The sequence below is a fragment of the Mastomys coucha genome, unplaced genomic scaffold (assembly GCF_008632895.1).
Source record: "Mastomys coucha isolate ucsf_1 unplaced genomic scaffold, UCSF_Mcou_1 pScaffold5, whole genome shotgun sequence".
NCBI classification, from domain to species: domain Eukaryota; kingdom Metazoa; phylum Chordata; class Mammalia; order Rodentia; family Muridae; genus Mastomys; species Mastomys coucha.
The window spans coordinates 4,779,421-4,793,506 of NW_022196911.1; the positions used below are offsets into that span (position 1 = coordinate 4,779,421).

At 41.8% G+C, this 14,086-nt stretch overlaps 1 long non-coding RNA gene across 1 annotated transcript; it reads left to right on the forward strand.

Moving 5' to 3' along the window:
• Window positions 1–1,219: 1,219 nt before the first annotated feature.
• Window positions 1,220–13,486, forward strand: LOC116078976. The gene is made up of 4 exons (XR_004113694.1): window positions 1,220–1,331; window positions 7,448–7,579; window positions 11,979–12,045; window positions 13,246–13,486. It is a non-coding gene; the product is annotated as an uncharacterized LOC116078976 (long non-coding RNA).
• The last annotated feature ends 600 nt before the right edge of the window (window positions 13,487–14,086 follow it).

Consider the following 14,086-nt stretch of genomic DNA (forward strand, 5'->3'; position numbering starts at 1 on the left):
AAGGCCATCCTGGGTAGTTTTGTGAGACACTTTCTCAAAATAAAATGAACGGAGAATTGGGGGTGGAGCTCAGTGACAGAATGCTTGCCGAGTATTCACAAGGTTCTAGCTTCAGCACTGACCCCCAAAGAAATAAGTAAACAGAAAATCAAGTGTTGTTGAGGATATATATTCTTAGGCACTGCTAGTTTAGTGCCTAAGCCACTTTAGAACATATTTGGGAGCCCCTCAAAATGTTAACAAGGTTATACCCATCATCCATCATCACACTGCTAAATATGACAAATATTCAAGAGAAATGAGAACCTGCATCCACACGTAAATGATTACAGAAGCATTATTAATAAAAAACGGGAAGTGAAAACAATCCAAATGCCTGTGAGTTGTTGAATGGGCATATAAAATATGGTGTATCCATACGTGAAGTCCAGGTATGTCCTGCAATATGAGCGGCCTCGAGAACATTTTACTGAGGGAATACACTGATAACAAAACACAGTATCTTTGATGGTTTACACACACACACACACACACACACACACACACACACACACACACACCTCTAAACCTTAACCTATAGAGACAGAAAGAGAATTACTTGTCACCAGGATCTGTAGTCTGGGAGGGTGGGGAATCTGGCTGTGTGCTGATGATCGCACTCTAACCTGATTGGACATCATTGCTGCACAACTTGTGTGGATACCAGAGCCATTCAATTGTGCATTGTAAACAGGTTTCTTTTACTTCCTCCCCCGATATTTTCATCATGCATTTTAATCCTCATGAGAGGGTTAAATTAATTCCTCCCATCTCCTAAAAGTATCATATACTGTCCTGGAACAAGCTAGAACATGCCCACAGTTCTCAAGGGAAAGAAACCTCAAGTGGGATAGAACGTGAAGTCTTGGAACTTCTTGGCTTTCTTATCTGCCACTCTCCTCAGAGGACAGCCTCCCCAACTATTGTCCTTCTTATCTACTTCACCCCTACTTAAAATAACAAGACAAAACACCAAACAAAACAAAACAAAAAACAAAAAACAAACAAAAAACAAAACAAAACAAACAAACAAAAACCCTTCACTTAGAGGGTGGGATAGAGTGGATGTGCAGTGATAGGTCACAGATGGAAAGGGAGAGAGGCATTCTTCCTGTGTCAGCCCTGTCTACCTCAACTGTCGACAGTTGCCCATGGCAACCCCTGAGCCCAGGTCCAGCAATTCTCCATTGACAACACACAAAGGTGCTTCTCGGGGTCTGGGATGCTGGTATCAGCAGTGAATTTGACACTGAGGTGTTGGTCTCTCCAAAGGAGGGCTCAAAGATGCTCAGGTCTGTTCTGAGTTCTCTAATGATGTCCTTGCCCATAAATGACTTGAAGATGGAGGAGGGGTACATTATGCTTGGTGCTGTTCACGACAGGCTGTGTCTGGAAGGGAAAGGCATGGGTAGTTGGGGCAAGCACAGTGAGGATGCCTAGCTCCAGGGAGAGAGAAGGATAGAGTCTAGAGAACACCAGAGCCCACATGTGAGGGCTTGGTGCGTGATTCTGTAGCACATGTTTGTGGTCCTATGGTGCTTTCATTTGGAAGCTGGGCTCATTGTCACACTTGGCACATATCCTGGTCCATACCCTGTACTTGCTCATCCTCCATGTGGTCCATGCAGGGACCTGCCTATGTATCTGCTCCCTACTGACAGTTCCTTCAAGCATAGCTATATGCAGCCTCGGCTCCCAGGTCTTCACACCACAAAGACCTATGCATGCCTCTCTCAGTAATCACATTGCAGTCACTCAGTGACCTGGAATTTTGTCTTCCAGTTGCTAATTAAAATGCACTCAAAATTGCTTGTAATAAGCTTATTAGACCCAATGAAACTATTGACCTAAGGGTCCCTCTTCCTCTCTAGCCATATGACTGCTGTCTTTGGCCCCCAGGCATGCTATATATCCCAGAACCTATGAGTAATGCTATCTTTGTTATTATCTTGTGCTTCTAATCATTAAAGGGGTGCTTCCCATCTTAAGGATCCTATGGAAATATAGACTTTTATCAATATCAAGCTCTTAAAAAATGAAATCATAGTAGTAGGTACTAAATGAATATTTACATATTTTTTTAAAGAATTGTTATCTGCAGAAAAATTATTTGTAAAAAGAAATATTCTGAAAACAGACATTGCTGTGAGCTTCATAGGGCATGTACAATTCCCCTTCCTTGGGGTCATTTTCAAGTACAAAAAGTTTTTTATTTTTTATCTGTTTGAGGTGAACTTGCTGTTGTCCTTTTTACAAATAGGAAGGAAGACTACGTGACATTTAGCCTGAAAGCTCCACTCCGAGTTTGCCCTTTACTGATCACTGGGTGCAATTTTAAAAATAAACGCCAACTCAGTAAGAAAATAACTTTTGTTTTTCTGAAAATTTCCAGGTCTCCCTTTGTTAGTATCCATAGATTGTATCTCTGGGACAACATTATTTATTTATTTTCAGCCCTTGTTTTTATCCATTACGATTGTGTGTGCCACAGTGTGCATATGGAGGCCAGAGGGGAACTACATAACATCTGTCCTCTCCTTCTACCTCTGAGTGGGTTCCCAGGATCCAGTTCAGGTTGTCAGAGCTGCACGCAGATGCTTTTCCCCATTGAGCCATCTTGCCAGCCCCGGACAAGTTTTTAGAGTGTTTCTGGCACATTTTTTTCTTCTTTTTTCTCTCCTGGTTGCTGATGAGAACCAAGCTGTAAAATGATAAATGCAGAGAATCTTTTGCTCTTGAGACAGGGATTTTAGGGATGGTGCAATTTGTAATCTGTAACTAGGCACTGTACAGTCCCATTAAGTGAGAAAGGTCATAAGCTGTGTGGAGAGCTATTCTCTGATAATGACCTTGGCATGAATATCTCCTTTTGGAGTGTTAGCTCAGAGTTGTTGTGAGGTATGGTCATTCTACACCACTCACTGTGCCCCTACATGGTCCCTTCTTCTCTGTGTTTGTCTATTCACATTCTTAGAGTTTGTTCAAATTCTTTCTATGAGTTATTGAAAGGTCATTTATGTTATTATATTACCACTTTCCCAAAGCATGATTACAATATACAAGTCTGAAGTTTAGACTTGTCAAGGGGTTTTATTCTCAAAGAGAAGTTAACTTCAATCACTCTAAGTAACAAGAAAGATCCTTTCAAAGGGATTGGGTCATTTGCTGGGCCAGATGCAAATATTAACCTCTCTGCTCCACTAACCCACAGTGGCCTCCTGTTCAGTGACTGAAAATTAATCCAAAGGAGGTCCTCTCATCTTTTGATAGCCTTGACATTGTGGTCATAGTATAAGAGTTAAGTAAATTCACAGGAGTATATTTATTTAAACTCTGTGGCAATGAGGCTCCTATTCTCTTTTGTCATTGAATAATTGAAAAGGTATCAGATAGCAAAGTTTCAATTATTCATCAAGTTACTTTGTTTACTCGGCTAATTGTAAGCAAATAACTTATACCTGGATTAAAAACTGGCAACATAGCCATAGCTTGATTATTGGTCCATCTCTGCTGAAACCCTCAAAATAAAAAGTCAGAAAATTACCCTCCTGTGCTATAGAGGGAATAGAGGAGCTACATTAATTGTTTTTCTTCTATAACAAATAGCCTTGAAGTTAACTTTTAGAACAATGCGAATTTTTAGAATCTTGTAGCTCTGTGGGTCACATGTCCAGGGAGACTTGAAGACAAGCTAAATACTCTTTTTAGAGTTTCCTTGGCTGACCCTTTCTGGAGACCCTAGAGATGAACTTTCCTCCCTAGGTCACTCATCTTAGTCTATGTAGCTGTAAGTCTGGGGTCTCCTTTTGCTTGCTGACTGTCACCTGGGAGCCAGTCTTTGCTCTCTCTTATAGGACTACGCGACGACCTCCGGCAAAGCTGGCTTTTGTCCTTTTCTTGCTACCACGGGGTTGCCTCCCATTCCTGCTACAAATCTCTCCGCCTTGTCTTCTGATGCATCGCTGTCTCATTTTAAGGGTTCCTGATTTTAGATGAGTGTCACCCAGATAATCCAGGATGAGCACCCCATCTTAAGGTTGTAACCTTAGTGAAATCTGCAAGGTCTTTTTAAAAACTTTGTCACCATGTTTTCATCATATTTCAGATATTGAGATTAAAAACAGCCATTTTATGGGACTATTGTTTTGCTTATAATATTAAAAATAGCAAGGCAAAGATTGTTTTGGGTTTTTTTTGTTTGCTTTACCTTTTTAAGGAAAAAACTATGGTGTGCAATTTGATAAGACTTTAGTTCTTCAGAACCTTGTGCTTTGCAGTTGTTCCTATAGTGTACCTTCCAATCCTCCCTTCTCTTCTAGAATGGCATGTATGTTACAGATATTTTGACCATTTCAGGGTTTCTAAAATAAAGATGCAGTACAATTTATGCACAGAGCTACTAACTTCTACACACTGTTCTTCCTTCCCTCTTTCACTCCCTCCACCCTTCCCACTCCTTTCTTTTTCTTTTTTTGTTCTTCGTTTGTTCAGGCCTGGAGTATATATGCATTGTAAGTCTCTCAGTTACTTCTTCTTTTTAGACCTGTAGTTATTGGTGTAGACAGCATGACTATGAAGTCAAAACACTGTGTTCTGAAATCCTACCTCTCTCATATTTGTTTGACATTTCTCTTGTACCTTATGTGGGAAGCCCCTAGGAACTCATACAAAGTGTTCGGTTATGTGAGCGAGGGCTGGGTCTCTTTACAATCTCCGTTTTGTGTCATTCAGTACTCCACTGACATCTTCAATCCTTCCTTGCTACATGGGAAGATATTTACCTGAAAATGTCATCTCCGTGTAAATGTTACAGCTGTCAAGGAATTATGAGGGGCCTGAGATTTTATTCTGTTTGCAAGCGAATAAGAATGTGTGTTAGAATTTCATGAATGCCTTGAGAAAGATACAAGACTCCTGGGGCATAGACAAAGGACATTATTACTCATAGTCCACCAGAAAGCATAAACTCCATGTATACAATGTTCCTTAATCACCCTGAGAATCAGGAATGTGGCCCGCACCAATACCACATGCCGTATGCAGTAGGGTTATAGTGTGAATCGGAAATGTTCCATATTGACTTGTTTTGTGGCTCCTAGACCTTGTTCTAGGAGGCTGTGGAGTGGGCCTTTGAAGGTGTTACCTGGCCTCTGATTCCTCTGTACTCTTTGATTTCTGATCTCTCAGGATGTTAATAAACTCTTCCACGTGCCACTTTCCCCGAGGCATGACCAGCTGCGCTACACCTTTCCCTCTCTGGTGGACTGAAAACATGAGCCAAAATAGAAGTTTTCTTCTCTAACATTTTCTTGTTGGATAATAGCGGTCACCATGATACCCAATTAATTAATACAAGTGGGTTAAGGTATCCTTGACTGTTTGAGATTCGTTCTATGTTAATTATACTTGCATGTACATGGGTATGTGCATGTGCGTGTAGGTGTGCATGGAGGCCAGGTATGTCAGACTTCTGTGGAGCTGGGTTATGGGTGGTTCATGAGCTGTCTGATTTGGGCACTGGGAACTGAACTCAGGTCCTCAACAGTAGTATACGCTCTTAACATCTGAGACATCTCTCCAGCCCAACCTCGAAGTTTTAAAAAAACCCAGCAACCATCCTTTCAATTGGGGCTGCTAGCAAACCAGCCCTATCTTCACCCCACCTCCACCAAAAAAAGTCAGTACCTTTGTATTTTGGACTACAAGGAAATAAGATCTGTTGTGGAGAAGAAAATACTGTTTTCTAAGACTGTCACGGCCCAAAACATCCTTCAAATGCATACCAAGAGAAGTTGGTTCTACCTTTTATCTTAAGACATACAGAAATGTATGGTTAGTGTAAGGTGGAATCTCAGGGTTGTTTTGATTTGCAATTCCCTAATGACTAAGGATGTTGAACATTTCTTTAAGTGGTTCTCTACCACTTGAGATTCCTCTGTTTAGTTCTTTACACCATTTTTTGATTTTTTTTTTTTGGGGGAGGCTGACTTCTTGAGTTCTTTATATATTTTGGATATTGGCCATCTGTTGGATGAAGGGTTAATGAAGATCTTTTCCCAATCTGTAGGCTGCCATTTTATCCTATTGACAGTGTTCTTTGCCTTATAAAAGTGTTTTGGTTTCATGAGGTCCCACTTATTCTTTTTTTTGTTTTGTTTTGTTTTGTTTTGTTTTTTTCGAGACAGGGTTTCTCTGTGTAGCCCTGGCTGTCCTGGAACTCACTCTGTAGACCAGGCTGGCCTCAAACTCAGAAATCCGCCTGCCTCTGCCTCCCAAGTGCTGGGATTAAAGGCGTGCGCCACCACTGCCCGGCTATTAATTCTTGACATTAGTGCTTGAGCCATTGGTTTTCTGCCTTAGCAGAAATGCCCAACAGTTTGGATATGGAACCTGAAAAAATCACCTCCAGTAGCCAGACAGGACCCCCTGGTGGAAGGATGGGGACACCAACCCACCTACAAAACTTTTGACCCAAAATTCATCCTGTCGAGCCGGGCAGTGGTGGCACACATCTTTAATCCCAGCACTTGGGAGGCAGAGGCAGGCGGATTTCTGAGTTTGAGGCCAGCCTGGTATACAGAGCGAGTTCCAGGAAAGCCAGGGCTATACAGAGAAACCCTGTCTCGAAAAACAAAACAACAACAACAAAAAACAAAACAAACAAACAAAAAAACAAACAAAATTCATCCTGTCTAAAAGAAATTCAGGGACAAAGATAGAGCAGAGACTGGGTAGACACCAATGCCACGGATAGGCACCAATCCCATGATTAGGCACCAATCCCATGGGTAGCACCAATCCCATGGGTAGGTACCAATCACATGAGTAGCACCAATCCCATGGGTTGGCACCAATCCCTAACACTATTAATGACACTATCTATGTTGTGCTTGCAGACAGGAGCCTAGCTGCTCCTGAGAGGCTCAACCCAACAGCTGACTGAGATAGATGCAGATACCCACAGATAGACATTGAATAGAGGTTGGGGATCTCTGTGGAAGAATTAGGGAAAGGACTGAAGGCTCTCAAGGAGATGGCAACCCCACAGAAAGACCAACAGTGTCAAGTAACCTGTGCCACTGGGAGCTCCCAGAGACTGAACCACCAACCCAAGAGCATACACCAGCTGGTCAGAGGCCCTGACACATATGTAGCAGAGGACTGCGTTATCTGACCTCAGTGGAAAAGGACACACCTAGTCCTGCAGAGACTTGATGTCCCAGGGCAGGGGAACATCAGGGGTGGGAGCTGCCCTCTCAGAGTTGAAGGGAAGGAGGATGTGAAGAAAAACTCTACAAGGGAGGACCAGGAGCAGGGGCAAAATTTGGGATGTAAACAAACAAACAAACAAACAAACTTTGAAAATGGACCTTTTCTATATTAACTCCTATCCTCCCATTGTCCTTAGTGACTCAGCTAACATTACGGAAAAGGGGGCAAAAATAACCTAAGAGCCAGAAGGAGGAATGCTGTCTCCAGGATATGACATGACTGTCCCACAATGCCTCTATTGCGACCTGCACAGGACCAAGACAACAAGGTGAGCACACAGTGAGCAGGCAGCAGCACTCATCAGACTTAGTAAGTAGGCATTGTGTGAAAAGACATGAAGGCAAGAGGGGGCTTGCAGGGTTGTGCATGTGCATCTCTGCTGGGATGTCGGAGAACCGCCAGCATGCTGGAGTGTCACTGGCTTACTGCTCAGGGAAGGCAGAATATGGTCCAAGAGAGGGTCTCAACCCGTGTTTCCCGATGAGATGAGAAACCGTGAGGTCTGGGACAGATGTTGTGGTGCTCCATCTCCTGTGTACCCAGATGCTGCTGGGGACTGCGGGGAGTTGCGAACGGTGCTCCACAAGTCTGTGCTTCCCTACCTGCCGGTCAGGAAGGGGATGGCTGAGCCTGGGACAGGATAGAATCCGTTCTGGTTCTGAGTGAGAAGGCATCCCCACCCTCACTTGTCTAAACTGTTTTATTTATGGTGGATGTGAATGTATATGTCTTACTTAGGGTGAACCAGGGATTAAATACCTCTTATAGGAAGGGATGCCCAGGAAGCTCATTGGCTGAACACTCACTCGGGGCCTATCTAGATACCTCCTCATTAGCATGGAGAACTCCATGTTTTTATGTTAAGTGACAGGTCATCATGGTCCTCTCAGTTGGGTGTTGTGGTTACATGTTCCAGGACAGGTAAAGCCTGGGTAGGAGCTGGTTCCAACACCTGCCTTTCTCAATTATGAGATTTATCAGTGTTTTTGAACCTGCTTCAACCTTTACCAGTTCTTCTGTCTGGTAGCATGGTCCATTTGCCCTACAGAGGCTGTGTTGGGTGGGGATCTGGGGGTCTGGAGGGGGAATTGAAGGCATATATAATAAGATACATTGTTTATTGTTTAAAGTTTTATATCTTCACTTAATTCCACTGTAGGCATAAATTGCCTTGCCTGTGTATCTGCCATGTGTGTTCCTGGTCCTTATGGAAGTCAGAAGGTATCAATTCCCCTGGAACAGGAGTTATAGGTGGCAGTGAGTCAATGTGTGGGCACTGGGCATCAAACTCAGCTTCTCTGGGAGAGCCATTTCTGCAGCCTTGAGGATGTGTCATTTATACACGTAGAATTGTCAAATAATAGATTAAAACTATAAAAATTTCCCAGTTAAGTGGGGATACCTGTCTGATGTAAACTGCTCTAACTTTCCTAGGCTTGCAGAACACGTTTTAGTCGTTTAAGATAAGATAAATTATGTACATACTTTAAGAATTATTTATGGAAAACAAATTACATATCTATGCAACTGAAGGAATGTAAGGTCTCTGGAACGGGTCCTTGCAGGAAAGTCTGTTTTCCACGCCATCCACTTTCTGGTTTTCATGGCCATTCCCTGTTTTTCATTCCCACTTCCTGTCCTACTACGCATCAGAACTTTCCAAGAAACTAATAGAAAACAAGCAACAAAATAATCACTTTGAATTTGCACTAAGCAGAACAAATGAAAGGAGATATCCATGACAAGATTGAGACACAGCTTTGAGAGCTGTGCTGGCATATTGAAGAAAAGGATTCTGAGAGAAAATAGATTATGCTTCAAGCCATGTAATCCAGGGTTTGCTTTTCAAATATAACTGCTGGTTGCTGCTCTGAGATAAAATATTTCATTGACTAATAATTTGGGGATATTGCATTTAACATGTACCTCTTTCTGATGCGAATCACTATGTAGAACCACACATTAAAGACTCTGAGACGTCCTGACAAGTGAAGCAGTTTTACTTGATTTGATTCAATGCCATCCTAATTGATTTGATGATAAAATTGTGTGTGTGTGTGTGTGTGTGTGTGTGTGTGTGTGTGTGTGCCTATGTGTCTTTATGTCCTATATTTAAATCTCCTGTGGAATACTCATAGTGGAGAGGCCACTTCAAGGTGATTGATATCTGGACTTACAGGGTCCTTTTCTTATCCAGCACAGGTCTTTACAGCCTTGGAATGAACCTTTCACGTTGATTCATTCTGAACATCACACACTTAAATACTACCTTTTTCCTACACTTGATTACCTGAAAATGTTGTTAGCTTGTTCCCAGCATCCTTCTACTCCCTTGGTCTATTTATAAGCCATTCCCTGAAGTTTAATTTTTATATTGATGAAGAAATGTGCTCAGATAGATTACAATGCGTTTGAAAGCAAGGCTGAGAAAAGTCTATTTCAATCAATGGATTTGTTTTTCAAATTTTGACAAAACAGTTTAGAAGTGAAACTTAAAAGGGTGAACATTACATTATTCCAATGTTGTTTTCATTGTAATTTATGGACAATGAATGACATTGATTAAAAAAATTAGAATGCTACAAATGAAATTATAATTCAGATAAAGTAATAAACCCTGCCATTTCCATGTGCATACCAAACTACTAATTCACAATGGAGCTGAAGTTATGTGTACTCTTTGCATTCTAAAATATAACAGTTGGCTAGAAGGTTATCAGTTACTGAATAGCTATGCACAGTGGTGCATGCATGTTGTAATCTCAGCACCACGGGAGCTGACACTGAAATATCGGGAGTTCTAGGTTATTCTCAGCTCCATAGAGAGCTTGTTAAGTGGCAAAACTTAGGATAGGATGCATATGGTTAGGAAATGAGACATTTCTTTTTAACGTTCATGTTTTAATAAATAATGATTGTTTCATTTAATTATACTTATTTGACTTTTGTTTTAAAAAAATAAACTTCAGGAGATTGAGAGATGGCTCAGCAGTCAAGAGCACTTACTGTTCTTGCAGAAGAACCAAGTTTAGTTTCTAGCAAGTACATTGTGTGACTCACAGCAGCTCCTGACTCCAGCTATGGGGGGCTCTGATGCCCTCTTCTGGCCTCTGTGGGTACCTGCACTCAAGCATCCATACCCTCTACAGATGCATATGGTATGCATATAGTTTTAAAAAATGTAATCTTTAAATAAATAGGAGGGACCCAAGATGAAATGCCCTACAGTGGGGAGAGGGAGCTTGTAGAGCCCACCTCCTGCAGAAAGGCAGGGCATCAAGTGAGGGTTGAGGTTGCCATCTCACAGTCAAGACTCATAATTGTTCCTGTCTGAAAGAACTGCAGGGGTGAGAATGGAGAAGAGCCTGAGGAAAAGTAGGTTCAGTGACAGGTCCAAAGTGGAATCCAGCTCAAGGGGAGGCCCCAAGGCCTCACACTTTTACTGAGGCTATGGAGTGCTCATAAAAGGGGACCTAGCATGACTACCCTCCAAAAGATGCAACAAGCAGCTGAAAGAGTCAGATGCAAATATTTGCACCCAACCAATGGACAGAAGCTGCTGACCTCTGTGGTTGAATTAGGGAAAAGCTGGAAGAAGCTGAGGAAGAGAGCAACCTTGTAGGAGGACCAGCAATCTCAATTAACCTGGACCCCAGAGATCTCTCAGACACTGGATCACCAACCAGGCAGCATATACCAGCTGATATGAGGCCCCCAACACATATATAGCAAAGGACTACTGGGTCTGGGTTCAGTCAGAAAAGATGCACCTAACCCTCAAGAGACTGGAGACCCCAGAGAGTTTAGAAATCTGGTAGGGTAGGGGTTAGGGACATCCTCATGAAGATGAGGGGGTGATGTGGGGATGTATGGGATGTTGAACAGTCGGAGGGTGGACCAGAAGGGAAATAAAATCTGGAGTCTTAAAAAAAAAAAAAGAAAGAAAAGAAAGAAATTTTAAAAGTGCAACTTTAAAATAACTAACTAAATAAGAAAGGTCATCAAAGCTTATACATATGGGAGACATATAAGATCACTGGGAATAGATATTTCAGGAAGGGGGTTTCATATCCATGTAATATGTAGATAATGGCTTTTCTGGATAGAAAATGAGGCCATTTGAGTCTTCAATTTAGCTGGTGTTTGACAAATTTTTTAATGTTATGCAAACACCATCACAAACTAAACAGAAAACGCTTTTTATTAATTCCAAAGACATTCCCATAGTTCTCTGATTGTGAAAGGATGTCCCTTTGCCCTGGACTCTTGTAACTATTAATATATTTATTGTATATTGTCTTTATTACCTCTGTGGGTGTAGTGTTGTCTGTTTCCTTTCATATGTGACAGTCCCCCAAATCCCCTTATACTCTTCGGTCATTTTGTGTCTGAGTCATATCTCTTTTGAAGTCAAGACACATGACTTGGCATTCTCATTGTTATGACAAAAATCCAGGAGAACCAGGAGGAACAATTTGTTTGGGCTCATGGCTTGAGTGGGGTAGCCCATCATGCTAAGGAAGGTAGGGAGGGAGGAAGTGTGTTGTGGCTAGGGCCACCTGAGCACTGGGGAGCAAGTGACTTGACAACAGCAGCCCAGAAAGCAGATGAGCTTAGTCCAAATGATGAGGGCCTGTTTTCTTTATAACTGTCATTTTGTTTTCTAGAAAAATCTCTGTCTAGCTTGATGTCCCGAAAGTTTTCTCTTGCGACTTCTTCCAAAAGGAAATACATGTAGGTATATGTTTAATTTTTGAGTTAATTTTTATGCAAATCCAGAGGTTTTATTAAAAGTTTTCCACTTTTGCATATGGATCTCTCGTTATTCTAATATCATTTATTGATGTTTGTGTGGCAAGCCAGTTGTATGTCTACAACCATAACTCATTTAATGATTACTATAGTTTTTGGAAAATTTTTTAAAATAGAGATTGTTTATTTCAATGACAGGGATTGAACTGGGGGCCTAATGTCAGCCAGGCAGGTAGTCTACCATGGAGCAACACCTCCATCCTGAAATTAATTAGTAAGTTCTTTATTAGTTTCTAGTTCTTTCTAAAAATACATTTGAATGGCCTGACTTTTTCAGTTCTATAGAGTCAATTTGTCATTCTTACCCAAAAGCCTATTGAGATTTTAATGTTTTGCTTGGTGTTTTCAGTCAAAGAAGACAATTTTATTAGAGTATAAAAGAAAAATCCCAGGCTAGGCAAGCTGTAAATCTCAGCAGCTGTACTGGGGAGGAAGAGGAAGAGGAGGAAGAGGAGGAGGAGGAGTGTGGAAGGGGAAGGACAAGCAAGAGGAAGAAGGGAAGGAAGGAGGGAGAGAAAGGGAGAGAGAGAGGGGAGAGAGAGAGAAAGAGAGAGAAAGTGAAAGAGAGGGGGAGGGAGGGAGGAAGGGGAGAGAATGAGAACTATGGGGTTTTAAGTAAAGCTGTTATGGAGGTCAGCCACATGGCAGACAGGCAGCCACAGGGTAGGAAGAAGAGGGTTCTAGAAAGAATAAGGAAGCCCAAGGCACCAGAGAAGGCACACTCAGGCTCCAGCCAGCATCAGAAAGAAATAGAAGACAAAATAAATAGTTAAGTCTTCCTGAGTCAGGGCTGAAAAGAATGAACAGATCAAACTCAACCTCATGAAGTGTCTTAGGGTTTAGATTCCATAATCCATCTTCCCAGCCATGAGATTACATATCTAACTGTAATTTTGGATTTGTCTTTATATTGTCTCTATTGAGTCAAGTTTTGCATCATATTCTTAAATGTCTGTCATTAAGTATGTACAATTTTAGCACCGCAATTTTAGCTTTATGAGCACATGATGTCATCCATAATACCACATGACAGTTCCCATCCAGCACATTACTATGTCAGGCATAAACTCACTCCAGCTTCCTTTTAATTCATCTTATTTCTCTATCGTTTGGCATTTTTAGAACCCACAACCTAGGTTTTGCCAAGAATGTAGGTTATTCTCCACAAACTGACAGCAAGGCCCCATTGCTGAAGACAACACCTAAATAATATGTTGAAGGTTGAGATGTTGAATCAGTGCCTACATAGAGCCTTCACTGCTATGTTCCAGCATCTTTGATACAGGAATGCCTGCTAAACACATTCAAAGAAGAAATGTAAATGCCAAACCAGCCACAAACCCTTTATCTAACAATGGCCTACTGCCTGCAAGGTATGTTAGGGTAATGGTGGTACAAAGCTTGTGGGAGTAGCCATCCAATGTTTGATTAAGACATTTGACTTAAGGCTCATGGCATGAGGTGGAACTCATAGTTGACATGGTTTGGGTAACTAAAACCCTGAAACTAGATAGCCTAGGGAGCTAGGGTAAAACCAAATAATACTGATCTAAAAATAAGGGGAAAAGTAGTAATTGAATGACTCCTAATGATATTCTGGTATACTCATTGATCAGTGCTTTTGTTCAGCCATCCTCAGAGAAGATTCCTCCTGCAGCATGTGGGAAAAATACAGAGACCTACAGTTCTATAGCCAGACATTATGCAGAGAGAGAGAGAGAGAGAGAGAGAGAGAGAGAGAGAGAGAGAGAGACAGACAGACAGACAGACAGACAGACAGACAGACAGACAAAGACACAGACAGACATAGACACAGACACAGACAGACACAGACACAGACAGACACAGACAGACACAGACACAGACAGACACAGACACAGACACAGACAGACGAAGACACAGACACAGACACAGACAGACAAAGACACAGACACAGACACAGACACAGACAGACACCGACACA